The sequence below is a fragment of the Neofelis nebulosa genome, chromosome 16 (genome assembly GCF_028018385.1).
Source record: "Neofelis nebulosa isolate mNeoNeb1 chromosome 16, mNeoNeb1.pri, whole genome shotgun sequence".
NCBI lineage: Eukaryota > Metazoa > Chordata > Mammalia > Carnivora > Felidae > Neofelis > Neofelis nebulosa.
The window spans coordinates 25731064-25751309 of NC_080797.1; the positions used below are offsets into that span (position 1 = coordinate 25731064).

Sequence of the window (20246 nt, forward strand, 5' to 3'; positions counted from 1 at the left end):
TCTCATTCCCTGTATCCTTTGGTTATCCTGTTTCAAATGTTTACCAGTTCTGTGTTTTCATAATTTTAAGTTTCATTATGGATATATGCAAATCACATTTGATACAATAGCAGCAAAAATGTTGTGATCTATTCTGTTTTTAGAGAGCTAGGCAGCATTTGTGTCAATTTTACTGGTTTGTGAAATCAAGGCCCAAGAATTATTCTTTTTTTAAACTATTTTTTAAATGTTTATTTAGAGAGAGAGAGTGAAAGAGCATACTGTGCACAAGTGCAAGAGGGGGAGGGACAGAGAGAGGGAGAGAGAGAATCCTAAGCAGGCTCCACACTGTCAGCGCAGAGTCTGATGCGGGGCTCGAACTCATTACCTGCACCGAAATCAAGAGTCAGACGCGGAACCGACTGAGCCACCCAGGCACCCCACCAAGAATTAGTCTTTATGAAATCTTTTCAGTCTATTTGGGGCACTATAATCGAGAAAACTGTAACGAACCATCCCTCCATCTATCTATCCAATAAATTTTTACTGGACGTCTACCATGTGTCAAGCACTGTTCTAGACCCAGAAGAAACAACACTGAATAATGACCAAGTAAACAAATAATAATAAATCATGAGTGAGAAGTGTGGGTACAGTAACAGAAAGTGGGTGGGGGGGGGGGGGAGTTTAACACTTAGGCAGGGACCACCGGGCATTGGGAGATACGAGATCTGAAGGAGTAATGGAAAAAGTAAGTGTAAAGGCCTGATACAGGAGCAAGCCTGGCATATTTGTAAATAATAAGCTGCATTCCAGATCTGCCTCACTGAGGGGGAGAGGAGCAGGGGATATGTTGAAAGTTAGGCAGGGGCTGGATCTCACAGCACCTGGAGGGCAAAGCTAAGGAGTTTCCATTTTGCTCCAATAGTGATGAGAAGCCACTGGAGGGTTTTGAGCAGGGGAATACACACTGACTGTTGTGTGCAGAACAGACTGTTGGAGCAAGCGTGAAAACAAGGAGCCCAGGTGCTTGTGGATGAGGGCGATAGTGGCAGAGGTGATGACAAGTGGTCTGATGTGGGATATATTTTGAAGTTAAAATCGGCAGGACTTTCCTGATAGGAAGAATGTGGGTGCAAAAGGATGAAATGAGTCAAGAGTAACTGAGTCCTACTTACTGGTTTGGAGAAGACTGGTTTGGGGAGGATAAGAGTTCTGTTTCAGAAGGGGTAGGTGTGGGATTTCTATTAGAATTTCAGGGTGGATGTCTACGAAGAGGTTGGATATGTGAGTTTGGAGGTCAGGGGTGAGAGACTAGGACAAGAGACACAAACCGGAAGTGGTCAGCGTGTAGATGTCACACAAAGCTGTGAGACTGGACAAGATCAGTTAGGGACTGAGCAGAGAAACATTAAGAGAGCTGGAGACGAGGTGGGGCCAGTAAAGGAGGTGGGGGAACAGCAGCGAGCCAGTCTGGAGAGACCCCTGGAAAGTATGATGTTCCTCCTAACTGATCACGTGATTGAAGTCTCAGAAGAGGGAGTGATGGGTGGTACCAGAACTGCTGAGACATTGCTAGGGACGGAGACTGAGGAAAGAGCACTGCATTTACTGTTGAGGTCATTCGTCGACCGGACAAAGGTTTTCGTGTACCGGAGCAGCTGAGGGCCCCATTGACATGGGCGCCAGAAGAGAACACGAGAAATGGAGCAAGGAAGGAGACAACTCTTTCTGGAGAGTTTGATTATAAAGAAAGGCAGAGAAAAGGCAGAGTGGTTAAAGAGGGACTTGGCCTTCAACAGAGCCTTTATTGCTTGTTGAATATTCATTTGCCTCTTAGTATCCCTCAACTACGTTTCCCAGCCCCCCACATGTCCGTGGGCCCTCTGTCTAATTTTGGCTGAGGAGCCGGGAGTAGAACACGTGTCACTTCTGGGCCAAAGCACAAAGAACCAGGGAGGAGTTCTTCAAGTCCTCTTTTCTCCAACCACGGGGGACTGGTGCTGTTCAAGATGGTGGAGTCTCCCTGTCGGACAATATTGGACGTACAGCCCAATACTTACAGGAGAGTATTCCTTAGTCCCACGAGATTATCAATACTTAACCAGTTTAGACCTACAAAGCAGCACTTTATGGTTTAACTTAACAATATACGTCTGTTAAACCACTGAGATTTTGGGGTCAATTTGTTAATATAGTACAACATATAATTTGGTCAAAGCATTCTTTAAAACATAGGGGCACGGGGCGCCTGGGTGGCTCGGTCGGTTAAGCGTCTGACTTCGGCTCAGGTCATGATCTCGCGGTCTGTGAGTTTGAGCCCCATGTCGGGCTCTGTGCTGACAGCTCAGAGCCTGGAGCCTGTTTCGGATTCTCTGTCTCCCTCTCTCTCTGCTCCTCCCCTGTTCATGCTCTGTCTCTCTCTGTCTCAAAAATAAATAAACGTTAAAAAAAAATTAAAAAAAAAATATAGGGGCACCTGCATGGCTCAGTCAGTTAAGTGTCTGACTTTTGATTTCGGCTGACAGCATGGAGACTGCTTGGGATTCTCTGTCTCCCTCTCTTTCTCTCTGCCCCTCCCCCTCACTCTCCTTGACAAAATAAACATTTAAAAAATATTATGGTGTGTTTTTATGATTTTGTAAATAATACAGTAGAGAGGAAATTGACATAAGAAAATTAATGGGTAATTAAGGGAGAAAGTCCTTCAGCAGAGATGAGGGGTGCCGTGCCCTAGTAAAGGCCTTGGAAAGAGGCAAACATCCTTAAGTAAGGTACCATGCACTTTAAAGGAGGGAAGGTGAAATACAGGGGCACAGATGCAACTGGAAGGTGGATATGGAGTGGGCCAATGAGGTGAGAGAGAGAGAGAGACTGAGGTTGGAGAAGACAAGAGAGGTAGGAAAATTTCTTAGAGAGTAGGAAAGGAATTAACTATTGCCATCCCGAGGCCCCACTTGAGCTTTCTGGCCTTAAGTTTAAGTGAGACCAGTTAGCCTAAGTGTCTTTTACTCTTGAACAAGATTAGACACAAGAGTAGGGCACACAAGCATTTGGTTCAACCAGGGCTGAGGATTCGTCAGCGAGAAAGGTCGAGGAAAAGAGTGACAAGGAAGGTGAGGGTAGTTCGAGGGAAGGATTACATTGATCGACTATGAAACTTGAGTTAGAGAATGAAGACATAGGAAGTTGATGGAGAGTGGAAAATGGGGAGACTAAAGGCTTGGAAGCTCCCACTGGACAATGGTTTGGGTTAGAACATGCTTTGCTCCGTCTATACCAATTTTGTTACATGCAAATTGCAGCCATAAATGTCAAGCTCTATGAGATAGTGTTTACAACAATATCTAAATTTCATAAGGAAACTGTTACCCAGTTAAATGAAAGTTTAAAAGCTTTTGCTCTCCTTCACTTTATCAATGTATTTAGAACTGAAAACTAGACGAAGAACCATACGTTTCTGCAACAACAGAAAGCCTCATATTTGGCGTACTATTCTAAATTTTACTATTAAAATATGTGTAAACCCATTCTTGGCGTTTCCCCCCTATTATTACACTTTTTTTTTTCATTTCTGCTTTCCAATAATAATTGTATGCATTGAAAAGCCATTTTTCTTATTGAAAAATATCTTATTCTCCATTGACTTTATATTCTTGCTTTCCAGGATATTTACAGGAAGAACTGGCTTTTCCCCCTTGTAGATGATTCACAGTTAAGAAAAGAATAGAACTGCTTTATATTCCAACACAGACCCTAAGAGCCCAGAGAAAATTCTTCCACATCTATCAAAAGCAGCAGTCTCACCCAGCTGACAAGGACACCGAAAGCCATCCAACAAAAGCCAGCCTATTTATAATTGAAGGTTTTTTATTGAACTATTTTGGGTTCCTGTTATATATTATCTCCACAAGAAACCAATCAGATTAAAATGAAATATTACAGTGAAACAACAAAACTTCAGTTTTATTTAGAAAAAAAAAAAAAAAAAGGCAACCTTCCAAACAAACATCCTAATCTCTCAAAGACAATGATAAGGCAATCTGGCACCTTTTAAAAGTCAAAGCGACTTTTAAGCACTGTTATTTATGTGAACAGAATTTTCTACAGATGTCAATGCAAATTTTTTAAAAAAGAACACTTTAAAAAATAAATGTGTGAAACTCTGGAGTTTATATGGGATAAAACTTGTTTTCAACATTTTTAAGATTGAAAGCAAACACACACACTGCTTTTTGCAAGTAGTTTTGAACAAAACAATCGTCTTATGAAAGTACACAACTAATCGAGTACAAATTCAAACACAAAGCAAAAATCAGAAGATGAATTTTGAAGAGTCAGACAATGCATAGGCAAACATTTCCTCTGACACCACAGAACCCAAACGACTCACAGCGCGAGGCAGGAGGAGTACCCTTCTGGTCGTCCCACACAGAAACACCAGAGAAAGGTCTGGTGTTTGTCTAGGAAAATGGACCAGTAATTCTTCTAGAAAAGGTACATTAAGAGAATCCTAGCAAGTCAAACAGATCTGAGGTCAAGTCCAAAGTGACCAAATAAGAGCTGAAAGATGAGTCAGCTACCAATTATTCAAGGAGACCAATAAAGGTAGAAATAAGAAAGACAGATAGGAAGCTTGTGGACAGAAGGCGTGGGTAATAAGGAGCCAGGAACCCAAATCAGAGTCTGGATGGAAAAGAGGAAAGTGGCCATAGGTATGAATTGGTCCATAAAGCCAACTATCTTGTGATGAAGAGCTGCTTCTATCTTTTGCTCATGGAGCCATATCTGAACCAGCATATGGCTAGATTAGCTGGGTCATGACGTGGAAAGCAAACAATTCCTTGCACAGGTTCAGAGACTTCAGAACTGGAATTGGAATCTCGGTTCTGCAACTTGTGGCCGTGTAACCCTGAGCGGGGGGTTAATTCCTCCAAGCTTCAGTATCTCAAACTATACTAAGGGAATAGGCCTTCGAACGAATTAACGCAGAGTAACGTGGGAATTAAGGTTGATAATGTATGTCCAAGTACCTGACACGTGGTAGGTGTAATATAGTATCTCCTTCCATTAGGTCAATACATACTGAACACGCTTCTCAGTTGTTTTAATTTACATCGGGTATTTCCAAGAAGTTACCTGAGCACAAAGCAGTGCAAGACAGAGAATCCATGTTTGCTAGTCTTACAAAAATAGAGAAGATAGTTACTTTGACCTATGACACTGAAAATGTCAACTTTCAACAAGAATGATTCTATAAAAAATTCTTGTATTGCCTGATCAAATTGTTGGGGTGGAAATGAGACGGGACAGAGGGTAGTAAACAAAGTAATTATTGCAAACACAGAGAAAAGGAGACACAGAATCTGAAGCAGGCTCCAGGCTCCGAGCTGCCAGCACAGAGCCCGATGGGGGGCTCAAACTCCTGAACCCCAAGATCATGACCTGGGCTGAAGTTGGATGTTCAATCGACTGAGCCACTTAGGTGTCCCTAACATTCACTCTTATCAAAGGAGCAGCATCGGCATTATTTCTTCAGGGAAGACTTTTTGAGACCAGAAACCAAGTTGTTGGCTCTGGTGTATTCTCGTATCTCCCTACGTTTCCCTTCTCAGCACAGTCATCAAACATATTGTTACCACACATACAATATAAGAACAGTTAAGGGCACAGGTTCTGGAGTCACACTGGGCTTGAATCTCGTCTCTCCAATTACTGGACCTATCTATCGAAACCTCCACAAAGGGAATGGCTGCACTTCCAGGGGATGGTGAGAAGGGACAGCGAGATAAGTCTTTACAACATGCTTGACACTTTGTGCAATAAACACTGGCCATTTTTGTTACTAGTCAGTAAGGGTGATCAGGGCAAGCAGTGTTTAATACTAGATGTTTGGTGCATACGGGCTGTGGTCCTCCCCAAAGCAATGTAGAATGTGTGTCCCTTATTGGACACTCAGTGGAGTTGAAAACCCAGAAAATTCATATACTTGGAAGGCGTTTGTGATTCTGTTTCTTACACATAGGCAGTCTTTGCCGTGCACAGTTATTTGCATTGATTTTCATGGTTTCGTTAGATGAGCCCAATGCCCCAACAGCACAGTTAAATTTTCAGTTAGAACGGTACATCTCCTGGGGTGAAGAATGGTAAACGGTTTTCTGATTTGTAAAAAGTTTATGGTCTTCTTATCAAGTTATAAGAATTTTTATATGTGTTTGACAAGAATCTTTTATTAAAAAATTCTTTAGAAGATCCCACATTGTGCAGATATTTTCTCCCAGTCTGTGGCCTCTTTATTTTCTTAAGAGTGTCTCTCCAAGAGCAAAAATTTTAAGTCCAGATTACCAATCTTTTTTTCTTTCGTAGTTTATACATTTTAAGTCCAATCAAAGAAAATTTTGCCTAAACCAACATCAGTAAGGTTTTCCCTTAGGGTTTTATTTCTATTTTCATCATTTACGTGTAGGCCCATGATCCATTTGACAATACTTTTGTATCCTAAGTTCGAGGTATGTGCTGAGGTTGTTCCCCACCCCCACATAAATATCCACTTGTTCCAGAACTATCTGTGGAAAGACCGTCCTCTCCTCATGCATTATCTTAGCACATTTCTATAAAAACTCAATTGGTTATACCCGTGCAGGTGTATTTCGGGATTCTTGATATTGACGCATGGATTGGGAAGTTTTCCTTACACCAATACCACCTTCTCTTGATGGCTGTAGGTTTATACTTAGTCAAAAGCTCAAGCAGTGGGCATCCTCCAACTTTACCCTTTTTCAACATTGATTTGGCAGTGCTTTGCACTGTCAAGTAGAATTCAGAGTCAGCCGGTCAATTTCAACACAGAAAACTGCTGAGATTTTCATTTGGGTTGCACTTAACCGAAGGATCAACTTGGGGGAGAAATGACATTCCAACAAAGTTGCATCTTCTCACCCGTGAGTTTGATATTTCTCTCCCCTTATTGAGGTCCTCTTCAGTTTATGTCACCAATGTTTTCTAATTGTCAGTGTAGAGACCTGTACACGTTTCGTTAAAATCGGAAGTAGTCCGTCTCTCTGTTGCCATTTTAAATGGTACTGATTTTTGAAAATTCAAATCATTATTACAGAACACATTACTAGTACGCAGAAATCCAACTGAGCTGGTACCTTGTGACCTGGCTCAGTTTACCTATTCTGGCAGGGGTTTTTTTGTTTATTCGTTTGTTTCTTTGTAGGTTCCTTTCGATTACTTCAGATAGATGACATGTTACCTGCGAATAAAGACAGTTTTACGTCTTCCTGATTTATATGCTTTTTCTTTTCTTTCTTCTGATTTATTTATTTATTTATTTATTGGTCTTTTTTCACTGACTAGGATCTTCAATATAAAATAGAATTATAGGGGGAGAGGGGAAAATGGGTGATGGGCATTGAGGAGGGCACTTGTTGGGATGGGCACTGGGTGTTGTGTGTAAGCAATGAATCACAGGAATCTACCCCCAAAACCACGAGCAGACTGTATACACTGTATGTTAGCCAACTTGACAATAAATTATATTTAAAAATTAAAAAATAACCCCCCCACACACACACACGCACACATACACACACACACAAATACAATAAATTGGAATTATAAGTGAGAATGGACATCTTTGTCTTCCTACCAGTCTTAAGGAAAAATCATACAGTCTGTCACCATTAAGTATACTTTTAGCTGTAGGTTTTTCTTTTTCTAATATTTGCTCTTTATCCTACTTTTCTGAGAGTTACCATAGATGGGAGTTAAACTTTGTTAAGTGCTTTTTAAGCATTTACTGAGATAGTATCATGGTTTTCTTTTTTAGCCTTTTAATATGGTAAATTACACTGACTGATTTTTGAATGCTGACTCAACTTTGCATTGCGGGGATAAATGCCACTTGGCCATGATGTGTTACCCTTTTTCTACATTGCTAGATTTGACTGGTTAATATTTTGATAAAGAACTTTTTGTGTCTGTAGTCTTCTTTCCATAAATTGCCCAGTTTTGGCATCAAGGTAATGTTAAGTTCATATGCTGAGAAGGGCTTCTCCTCTTCTATTTTCCGAAAGAGTTCGTGTTGAATGGTATTATTTCTCCCTTGAATGTTTGATAGAATTCACCAGTATAGTCATTTGGGTTAAAAGGTGTTTGTTTATTCATTTATTATTTATTGTTTATTATTCATTTATTATCTCAGGCTAATTCCATAAAAAGATTGTGGAAGTGGCTGCTTAGCGAAGTATCGACAGAGGCCTGGCAATTTCCAGAGAGTGCTAGTATAGTTACTTGCATAGAGACTAACGATTACAGATTTATGAAAGCAAAAATTAAAATGTTACCTGGCTTATGTTTTTCTTAACTCAAAAATATTTTGTGTGTGATTAGAAAATATAGGTGGTAATTTATATATGCATTAATATGTAATGAATTTAGATGAAAGATAATATTAAAAGCTATTTTACAAATACAAAATTATAAAGGGGATTCGTACATACTAATTAACAGTTAAATATAAACATTCAGCACATTGACCAGTGCTCTTCGTTTAATTAGGTGATTAATGAAACTACCTAAGTCATAAGAACAAAACGAAAATATCATCTAAATTAAAAATGTTACAAAACAGTGGCTGAAATACTTGACGTGAAGATGTGTAAAAAGCTGAAACAACCAACAGCTGTTTAAATGAACACAATTACAAAATGGTTTCTTCCGAAGTAACTTTCTCTTTTCCTTCTTGAAAGATCTAATCCAGGGCACCTGGGTGGCTCAGTCGGTTAAGCGTCCGACTCTTGGTTTCAGCTCAGGTCATGTTGGTCTCATGGTTTGTGGGTTCAAGCCCCACACTGGGTTCTGCGCTGACAGCATGGAGCCTGCTTGGGATTCTCTCTCTCCTACTCTCTCTGCCCCTCCCCCACTCTCTCTCTCTCTCAACAAATAAATAAAACTTTAAAAAAACAAAGAAACAAAGAGAGCTGATCAAAGCCAACATCAGACTCCTTTCTTTTTTTGCATTTTTTCTAAATGTTTCTTTTTTTTTTTTTTTTTTTTTTTTTTTTTTAATTTGAGAAAGAGAGACAGAGAGACAGAGAGACACCGGGGGAGAGGGAGAGGCAGAGGAAGTCCTAAGGAGGCTCCTCGCCCAGCATGGGGCCCAACACAGGGCTCCATCCCATGACCCTGTGATCATGACCTGAACTGAAATCAAGTTGGAGGCTCAACCAAGTCAACCAGGCACCCCCAGACTCTTTCCACGTTCGTGTACATCCCTGCTCACGTGATTTTTAAAAATCTAAGATTTCCCCAAGAATTGCCTATCAAAAACTGTGCTGTTTCTAGCTCCTGAGTAGTAAAGACTGGGTCTCCAGCATTGGCCAATTCTGACTTGGTTCTATTCCCAAGGTCTCACAGAGTATTTAAAAAACAACAACAACAGCAACAACAAAAACACTGATCTTCACATCTGGAGTTTTTATTAAAATGCTGTCTAATTCCTTGGCCATATAAGGCACATTTTAAAAAGATGGTACAGGGTGGTTAAAAGTCATGCCAAACGTCACTCTGACTGGAAACTTTTATAGTATTTTATTTTCAGCTTATAACCTAATAAACACAGATAACATGGAACTTCTAGAGATCCTGCCAAATATAGTCCACTGACCCTGGATGAGCTCTTCATCTAATCTGAGCTGATACTATGTTGGGGCTAGTTTATTCTCAGCTACACTGTATAGAAATAAGCTAACGTACAATTTTTTAAAATCTGTGTTAAAATATATTGTCGCTCTTTAGGTCCTTATCTTTACTCTGTATCCTCCATACTTTAAGTGTTCCCTAGCTCACATTAACTTGAATATAAAGTTCCACTGAATTAAGCTGGTAACATGGCAATTTGCAGAATAATCCAGAGATTCAGATGCTAATGCGATATACAATGTGATTCGTATATGTGATTACATGTTTAGTTTTCCTTCATTGAAACTTGTTCTAAATGTACAAATACATTTAATTTGCATTCATCAGATAGGTAGCCAGCCATTCATGTATATGCTGTGAAAAGGTCGTTTATTTATTTATTTTAAATGCTTACTTATTTTTTTTGAGAGAGAGAGAGAGTGGGGGAGGGGTTGAGAGAGAGGGGGACAGAGGTTCTGAAACGGGCTCCGCACTGACAGCAGACAGCCGGATGCCAGGCTCACAAACTGTGAGATCATGACCTGAGCTGAAGTTGGATGCTTAACCAACTGAGCCACCCAGGTGCCTCTGTGAAAAGGTTTTTTAAGCTTTTTGTTAAAAATAGCCAAGACTTGATTGCAGATCAAAAGTCACATATTTGACAGTAATGTCAAAATCTTCAATAGTTTCAGCTGTATAGAAATAGAAAATGGGGGCACCTGAGTGGCTCTGTTGGTTGAGCGTCTGACTCTTGATTTTGGCTCCAGTCATGATGCCAGGGTCGTGACATTGAGCCCCATGTCAGGCTCCACACTGAGCATGGAGCCTGCTGAAGATTCTCTCTCTCTCCCCCCACTCCCCTGCTCATACTCTCCTCTAAAATAGAAATAGACAATTAACAAAAGAAAAACTAAGCAGAAGCAAAACTTGAAAAATCTACTCAAGAAGTCCAACAAATAGGGCAAATGTTTGGCAAACCTCAATTTTGTTAGCTTTCTCCTCAAGGTTAATATTGTGGGACTTTTTCAAAAAAATTTTTTAAATGTTTATTTATTTTGGAGAGAGAGAGAGAGAGAGCATGAGAAGGGGAGGGGCAGAGAGAGAGGGAGACACAGAATCTGAAGCGGGCTCCAGCCTCCGAGCTGTCAGCACAGAGCCCGACATGGGGCTCAAACTGACGAGCCGTGAGATCATGATGTGAACTGAAGTTGGATGCTCAACCGACTGAGCCACCTAGGCACCCCTGTGGGACTATTTTATAACAAGGTTATTCTGGGACATTCCTATTTAATCTCCTTTACATGACTTGAGACCAAATGATTTCTACTCCAGAGAAAACACTATTATGAAAGGTTTGGGTAGTTAGCACAGTAGCATTTGCCTAGTGGGGATTCAAGTTTTATTCAAGTAAGCACTATCTGGTCAGTAATTTATTTGATCCCAATTAATTTCAGGAACCTTCCAAGAACTTTTATGAGTTCTTAAGGACTTCTGGAGCTTGCATTGATTTCTAATATATTATATCTCATGGTAACAGTTCCACTATTTTTAGAAAAGTTGAACTCAATGTGTACTACAATTCCATTTTAAGAAACTATCTGATAAAAATGTTATGTTTCACAAGACTGTTGAGGATGTTAACCACATTACATACTGACTTCTTTGTGAGAACCTCTAGTAAATTTTTCTCTGAAGATTTCAATTGCAGGAACTTGAACTAATTAATTTTCAAAATCTGACTGCACTGAATCTTGTTCTAATTATGATGCTCTCTTTACATTTGTTCCTGGAAAATGTAGTCAAATTGAGGTTGCTTTCTGGGTATACAAACCCTTGTATCATGAATTGTTTTTTTCACAAGCCTCCACCTTTAGTTTATTTTTTTTCTTTTCTTTTCCTTTAGAGTTAAATCCTTACTCTAAAAAACTTGCATTTAAAAAGTCACCTTGGGGCACCTGGGTGGCTCATCTGGTTAAGTGTTCAACTCTTGATTTCGGCTCAGGTCATGATCTCATGGTTGTGAGATTGAGCCCCACATCAGGCTCCACACTGGGCTGGGTATGGAGCCTGCTTAAGATTCTCTCTCTCTCTCTCTCTCTCTCTCTCTCTCTCTCTCTCTCCCTCTATCCTTCTCGCTCACTTGCTCTCTCTCTCCCTCTCTCTCAAAAAAAAAAAGTAACCTTGACTTCCCATATTTTCTTTCCTAAAGACATGAAAAACTAAAAATGAAAATTAAAAACAAAATACCACCCTCAGGAGAAGTTAAAGCCAGAAAATGCCGAAACTTCAAAGGAACTGATTAAAAAAAGATAATAGTAGTGTTGAAGGCAAGATTCACCAATGGATGCCAAAATTAGTGGAGGCAAGTCTGAGGAGGGATAGAATATTTCTCAAAGAACCTCCTCAAGGTAGTTTACATATTACAAAGAGAATACATAAGGGAAACCCGGCAGACAGCACCTTAAACAAGTGATCAATGTCACCGTCACCAGTGGTAAGACATTTCGGTATCATGCGCCCCTTGATATAATGCACTTGAGAAAGGAAGAACATCATTTCCGTAGCATTCTTGCCAAAAATGCCTAACCTCAGTGCAATCATGAAAAAACATTAGGCAGACCCAAAGTGAGAAACAGCCTAGAAAATAACTAGTACCCTTCAAAGGTGTCAAGGTCAAGAAAGAGACAGAAGACTGAGAAACTGCCACAGACTGGAGGAGACGAAAACGACATGGCTACTACACGTGGCGGTAGATCCTAGAACAACGCAAAAGGAACCCTCGCGGGAAAACCGGTGAAATTCAAATAAGCCCTACAATTATTACCAGTGCAAATGCATTCTGCCAACGTTAAAGGATCTTACTGTTCATTTCCTCATTTTATTGGATGTACCATTGATAAATAGGATGTTGACACAGGGTAAGCTGGGTGAAGGGTGCATGGGGATTTCTCTGTACTATTTTTACAACTTTTCGGCAAGTGGAAATTAAGTTTTAAAATAAAAAACATTTCAACAATTCACCGTCAATCTTTTTTATAAGTAAGGTTTTCCTAATTACCGTTTGACATTCTCTCAATTCACCCTAAGCTCATGGCTTCCCATTATATCCCCTTGGACTGCCTCCGAAATTTCTTCCTGTCTAGTGCCAATCCAAATATTGTACTTCAAGGATCACCTCCTCTATAAAACATCCTCTGAATATTACAGACCTTCTCAGATTTCCCAGCATTATACACTAATCTAGAATTTTATTATGCAGAGTTATATAGTTTTTAAAGTTCTTTTATGCTTGTATTTCTCATTATCGCTACAATAATAAAAGCTTCCAGAAAGCAGGGACAAAGTTCCCTTCCTTTTTAGGATCAGCACTGAGCTAAGTGTATAGTAAATGCTTGTTAAATATATGTTGCCTCATTCACCCACAAATTATTAAGGAAACTAGAGATGTGGACGTTCAAAATACCCATATACTTGTGAAAGGTAAGGCTTGTGAAAAAAACAATGATCTTGGTGCCCTTAGACATCAAATATGGCACTAAATGGGCCATCCATTATGACCTAAGTATGGCAATTCTAATAATTTCTTCATCTCAGGAAGTCTCAAAAATGGATGATACTTTCAATCTAATAAAATAGTCTGGGTTGAATAAACGCCATCATCCACATTAGAATTGCAATCATTAATAGAATTATAGGCCTAAGTTATAACTCTTGAAAAGCTCATTGGAAGATCTGTTAAAATCCCTTATTCAATAATAATATTAGATGTACAGTAACATAAGCAGCTGTCAGAAATAGATTCAAAGATATCAAACTTTGATGAGATATTTTCCATGACCCAGGGTTGCTTCCTCAGAGTATCCCTAGGATGTCCTACTGTTCTATTAAATTCACGCAGTGGGAACAAATGTCCATTTTCTTTGCCAAGTAAATACCATAGATGAATATTAAAAATTGTTCTGTTCGCCAAAATTCACATCTGCACACACTTAAAAACGTAGCTTTTCTTTTTTCAATAACAGTTTGCAATACATTCTGGAAAATACAAAAAATATTATACAATACACCTGGCTGGTTAGTCAGCCATAAGTGCAATGATAGGGCCTATATTATTATTGGAATTGATTAGTATACTCTAAATTGTGGACACATGTATCTCTCTCTCTCTAAGGATGAGATATATTCCCCAAAAAGTTACTTGAAAGAGAGCTGGTTGTGAATCAGAACATAAAGTTCAAAATACACTCTAATGATGTAAGGGACCAGTTAAAAAATATTTTTGAGGAAAAAAAAAAGAAAACAATATTTTCAAGGGGAACATAATGTCAAACATGGAAGTTAAAAAGATTTTCTACACAATTTGGTGATTCCAATACTTAAAAAAAAACTTATCAAAGTAATATTGTTTTTTTAAAAAGTCATTCATTCACTGAGAAGGACATATCAAAATGGTTTTTTGTTTTTACCAATTTTTCAGATGAGGTCAGGTGCATTCAGGGTGGTATGGCATAGACTTTTCTTTTCTTTTTTTTTAACCAATTTTTCAATATGTGTGTAGAAGACCTACATTTTTGGCCTGACTTCAATATTGTTACATTTGTAAAATTTTTATTGTTTTATTTTATTTTTTAACATTTATTCATTTTTGAGAGTGAGAGAGACAGAGCATGAGCAGGGGAGGGGCAGAGAGAGAGAGGGAGACAGAGAATCCGAAGCAGGCTCCAGGCTCCGAGCTGTCAGCACAGGGCCCGACGTGGGGCTTGAACTCACAGACTGAGAGATCATGACCTGAGCTGAAGTCGGACACTTAACTGACAGAGCAGCCCAGACACCCCTAAAAATTTTATAATTTTAAATAGCAGAGGCTCTCAATCGAATGCAATATTTAGAATATATTCATAAATTATATTATTTTAAACATTTTAAAATCATTTTGATTTTTAAAAAGGATGATCAATATGGGAAGTCAAGACCAAGAATAATTTGCATCTTAAAAAGAGGTATTTAAAAATACCCATGACTTTGCCTATCATATGTTTGTTTGTATTATTGTTATTTTTAAAAATCATATACATATCACTGGACATAACAAAATAAACTGGGAAATTACAAATGTGCCTGCCTCCACATCCTATATGCATTTTCTCCAATTGGTGTAATCTCATTTGATTTTTCTTAGGTTAGGTTTGTTTTGAGAAGTCATTTTCTAAAAGTCACCAGTCTAATAAAATAATTATGTCAGTGAGAGTGTTGAGAAAGATCTTGATATATTTTGCTTCATTAAAAAAAGAAACTCACAAGGAAAATTATTAAATAACAGGTACTTCTCTGATTATGTAGAAATCCCAAAGGATCTATAAAAAAAAAAAGTGAAAGGTCATAGGCCACAAGATCAATATTAAAAAATCGATTGTATTTTTATATATTAGCAACCAACAACTGGGAATTAAAGTTAAAAACATGAAATGGTTAGGTATAAATCTAACAAGATAAATGCCAAATCTGTATGCTGAGAGCTATAAACCTTGATGAAAGAAATTAAAGAAACCCTGAATAAATGGCAAGATAGTCTATTTTCATGGATTGGAAAATTCAAGATCATTAAGATTTCATTTCTTTCCAAACTCACAAATAGAGTCAACACAGGTTTTTAAAAACCCCAGCAGTATTTTATGCAGACTTTACTATGCTGATTCTAAGAAAAGCAAAGGAACTACCATAGGCAAAACGTTCTTGAAAAAGAACAAAGTTGGACAACTTACAGCACCTGTCTCCTAGACCAATTATAAAACTACATTAATCGACACCCTGTCGTATTGGAAAAGAACAGTCATGTATATCCATTGTACAAAATTAGAGTCTAGCAGCACACTACATATTTATGGTCAATTGATTGTCAACAGGCTGCAAAGGCAATTTATTTATTTATTTTTTTTTAATTAAATTTTTTTTTTTAACGTTTATTTATTTTTGAGACAGAGAGAGACAGAGCATGAATGGGGGAGGGGCAGAGAGAGAGGGAGACACAGAATCCAGAAGCAGGCTCCAGGCTCTGAGCCGTCAGCCCAGAACCCGACGCAGGGCTCAAACTCACAGACAGCGAGATCGTGACCTGAGCTGAAGTCGGATGCTTAACCAACTGAGCCACCCAGGTGCCCTGCAAAGGCAATTTAACAGAGAAAAGATAGTCTTTTCAACAAATAGTGCTGAAACAATTGAATCGTTTTTTTACATTGATTATTTTTTCTTTTATTTTGAGGGAGAGAAAGAGACAGGGAGAGAGAGAGAACGCCAAGCAGGCTCTGCACTGACAGCACAGGGCTCAAACAGGGCTTGAACCCATGAACCACGAGATCATGACCTGAGCCGAAATCAAGAGTCGGACGCTTAACCAACTGAGCCACCCAGGCGCCCCCGAAACAATTGAATCTTAATCTGTGCCTTGCACCATTCCAAAATGGTCACCAAAACTGACTCAAAATGGAGCACAGATGTAAATATAAAACTTAAAACATAAAACTTCCGCAAGGAAACAGGAGAAACTCTACGTGACTTTATGTTGGGCACAGATTTCTTAGATATGACACCAGAAATGTGATCTGTAAAAGAACAAAGTGATAAATTAAACCTCATAAAAATTAAGAAACCCCGCTCTCTGAAAGGCACTATTTAAGGATGAGAAGTTAAGCCACTGACTGTGAAAAGTGTGTGCAAGTCATACATCTTCCAGAGGCCTGGTATCCAGAATATATAAAGAACTATCAAAATTCAATAAAAAGGAAACAAACACATATAAAATCAGAAAAACATTTATGCTTTACCAAGAGAGATAGTCAAATGACACATACCTGAAGATGTTCAACATTATTAGTTATTAGGGAAACACACAAGCCATGTGACACAGCCGTTAGGATAGCTAAAATGACATTACAAATTCAACAATATCAAATGCTGGTGAGGATACAGAGCACCTAGAACTCATAGATGCTGTCCGAATGCAAAATGATACAGCCAATTTGGAAAACAGTTTGGCAGCTTCTAAGAAAGTTTAAAAATACAGTTATGGGCGCCTGGGTGGCTCAGTCAGTTGAGTGTCCTTGTTCAGCTCAGGTCACAAATCGTGCAGTTCCTGAGTTCAAGCTCTGCATCGGGCTCACTGCTGTCAGCACAGGGCCTACCCCAGATCTTCCATCCCTCTCTTTCTCCGCCTCTCCCCCGCTCACGCTCTCACTCTCACTCTCAAAAATAAATGAACATTTAGAAAATATACATATAAACAGTTAACATGCAACTCAGCGATCCCACTCCTTGTTATTGACCCAAGCGGAATGAAAAATTTATGTTCCTACAAAACCCTTACATGAATGTTTAACCACCCAAATATTTCTCAACTAGCGAAGGGACAAAGTTGGTACATGTGTGCAGTGGAATATTATTAGCAATAAATCAGAATAGACTGCTGCTACACACAAGAACATAAATGAATCTCAAATGCATGATGCTAAAGGGAAAGAAACCAGACACAAAGGGCTATAAACAGAATGATTCATTTATATAACATTCCAGAAGAGGCGAATCTAATAGTCACAGAAAGCAGGTCAGTGGCTACTGGGAATTGGGGCTAAAGGAAGTGGGATTGACAACAAAGGGTCTAGAGAATATTCGAGGTGGTGGAATAGTTGTTCATCTTGATTGTGGTGATGGCTTGTCAAGAGTTGCATAATGAAACATCATCAGTAGGTGAATTATATCTTGATTAAAAAAAAATGTTTTTAAGAGAAGACACCTGATATGGGAAAAAGCCTGATGTCTTCTGGAGCTGGTATAAGAAGGAGTAAGACAAGGACAGGTCACATCTCTGAATGAGGACAATGAGTTCACCAGGTCTTCCTGGCAGAGAGAAAAAAACACACGTAAAGCTGTGAAGGCAGAATGCTTCTGGCCTCTTTGTGGAAAAGGGAACCTGGTGGGGCGGGCGCACAGCACAGGTTGTGTCTGTGGTGGGGAGACAGCTGAGAAAGGTAGACGATGATCCCAACTCACACTCGTTTTGATGGCAATTGGAGAGACAAAACAAATCAAAACCAAGTGTTGGTTGGGGCATCTGAGTGGTTCCGTGGCTTAAGTGTCTGACTTCAGCTCAGGTCATGATCTCACGGTCTGTGAGTTCGAGCCCCGCGTCGGGCTCTGCGCTGACAGCCCGGAGCCTGAAGCTTGCTTCACATTCTGTGTCTCCCTCTCTCTCTGCCCCTGCCCCACTCACTCTGTCTCTCAAAAATGAATAAATGTTAAAAAAAAATTTTTTTTTTATATCAAGTGTCGGCAATGATGTGGAGAAACGAACCCTCATGCACCTGCCAGTGGGAATGGAAATAAGGCTCCAGCTACGGGAAAGAGTATGGAGGGTTCCTCCAAAAAGTTAAAACAGAATTACCACCTGGCCCAGCAATTCCACACTGAGTATTATACCCGAAATAATTGAAAGCAGAAACTCAGACAGATATTTGCACACCCAGATTCATAGTAGAATGAGTCACAACAGCCAAAAAATGGAAGCAACCGAAATGTCTACTGATGGGCCAAATGGGTAAACAAAGTGTGGTGTATCATACAGTGGAGTATTATTCAGCCTTTTTTTTAAGAAAAGGAAACTCTGGGGTGCCTTGGTGGCTCCGTCAGTTAAGCGTCCAACTCTTGATTTCGGCTCAGGTCATGATTTCATGGTTCCTGAGATCGAGCCTGGCATTGGGCTCTGGGCTGACAGTGCAGATCCTGCTTAGGACTCTCTCTCTCTCTCTCTTTCTCAAAATACATAAACTTTAAAAAAAGAAGTATTAAAAAAGGACACTCTACACATGCTACAACGTGGATAAACCTTGAAGACCTTGTGCTAAGTGAAACACACCAGTTACAAAAAGATAAATACTGTTTGGTTCCACTCTCAAGAGGTACCGAGGGTCACCAAGTCCATAGAGAGAGAAGGTAGAATGCTGGGTGCCAAGGGCTAGGGGAGGGAGAAATAGAGAGTTAGTGTTTAATGGGGACAGATCAGGTTTTGCAAGGAGAACAATCTACCTTGTCCAGAAGGTCCTGCTGGATTCTACCCCTCCCCCACAGACTTCCTGGGAGTTCCTCAAGTCATGCTGGCCAACAACAGACCTAGACAATGGCTCTGATTTCAGTTAAATGTAATCACAATTTCGTTTGTTCCCATTATCCCTGCCCATTAAAGGAAATCTCTTTGAGGGGAGAGGCTGTTTTCATATTGCCAGTGTCTAATCTGGCCCAGCAATGAGATTTTTGTGTGTGTTTTTTCTTTTTGTAAAGTAAGCCGTGATTCCCACCATGGGGCTTGAACTCACGACCTCAAGATCAAGAGTTGCATGCTCTACCGGCTGAGCCAGCTGGGCGCCCCCGAGATTTGTTTTTTAAAAAGATCCCTGTCTCAGGAGCAGAGAGAGGGTCTCTGTCTTACCTTCTTCTCTCCGAGGTCAGATGGTCATGTGTCCCTCAGACTATCCGCCTGCTCAGTCTCAGGACCCAAACCATCTTCTCCTTTCTTCCCTAGCAGACCCGGGGTCTGGCTTTCCTTGGGGGAGGAGTAGTCTAAAGTCAGAGAAGCCCACATTTCCTTTGGCACTCATCAGGGTTGCAGGAGCAAAAGTGAGAGCCCTGCGAGCAGGCTGCAGCTAGGCAATCAAGCTTTGCTTCTGCTTTTCTTTGAAGCCCCCCTGCCCTGATGGAAAGATGACCTGGACCAGGGGAAGGGTCTTCGAGAAGCCCCCAGCCTCGCAGGCAAGGCTGAGGAGGGACTGGTGACATCACAATCGTGCCGCTCAGTTTCTGATGTCAGCTAATGTGACACCAGGACTGAAGGGCCGGCCGGCACATCCTTTTTTTGTGTGCAACTCTGGTCTCTCAGGGCGGAAAAGGGGAAGCAGCCGGAAGACGTCCCAGGGCTCGGGGCAGGCCAACACTAGAACTAGCTGGTGACTGGTACATCGCAGTCGGACTATGATGTGGTTATAACACAGAACGTTCTGAAAAACCACATGATCCCATCCCACAGAGATGAACTAGCGTATTTGCATTTTTCCCATCGTAAACGTAATCTACGACCTCTTTTCTCTGGATGGGTCTCACATCCCAGATCAAATCCATCAAGAAGCCGTGCTGGCACTAGCTTCAAATACACCCAGAACCTGACCACCTCCACTGACGCCACTCCAGTCCAAGCCCCCATAATCTCTCCCTTCCTCACACTGCCAGAATGATCTTTGCAAGTCTAAGTTGGATCACATCACTCCTTGGCCCGATGCCCTAACGTGCTCCCATCACGCAGAGTGAAAGTCAAAGTCCTGACGGCCTCGCAGGCCCTATGTGATCAGGAGCCCTGGGATCCCTCAAACCTCATCTCCTGCTCTCTCGCCCTGTCTGCTCTACTCTCCCCACACTGGTTCCCAGCTGGTCCTTCACCAAGCCAGGCTTGCTTGGCCTTTGCACTGGCTGTTCGCTCCATCGGAAACTGCTTCCTCCAGGCATCCGTATCGTTCATTCAACTCCTTCCTTGACTTTCTCAG

The 20246-nt window shown here is 40.3% G+C and overlaps 1 protein-coding gene and 1 long non-coding RNA gene across 16 annotated transcripts in view; both read right to left on the reverse strand.

The window, feature by feature from the left end:
- The window catches only part of CEP112 (centrosomal protein 112), a 413866-nt gene that overhangs the window by 127020 nt on the left and 266600 nt on the right, over positions 1 to 20246 (reverse strand). The gene's annotated exons all lie outside the window — the stretch shown is intronic.
- On the reverse strand, positions 17198 to 19919 carry LOC131497410 (uncharacterized). The gene is made up of 2 exons (XR_009254965.1): positions 19142 to 19919; positions 17198 to 17556 (listed from the first exon to the last, which is right to left on the reverse strand). It is a non-coding gene; the product is annotated as an uncharacterized LOC131497410 (long non-coding RNA).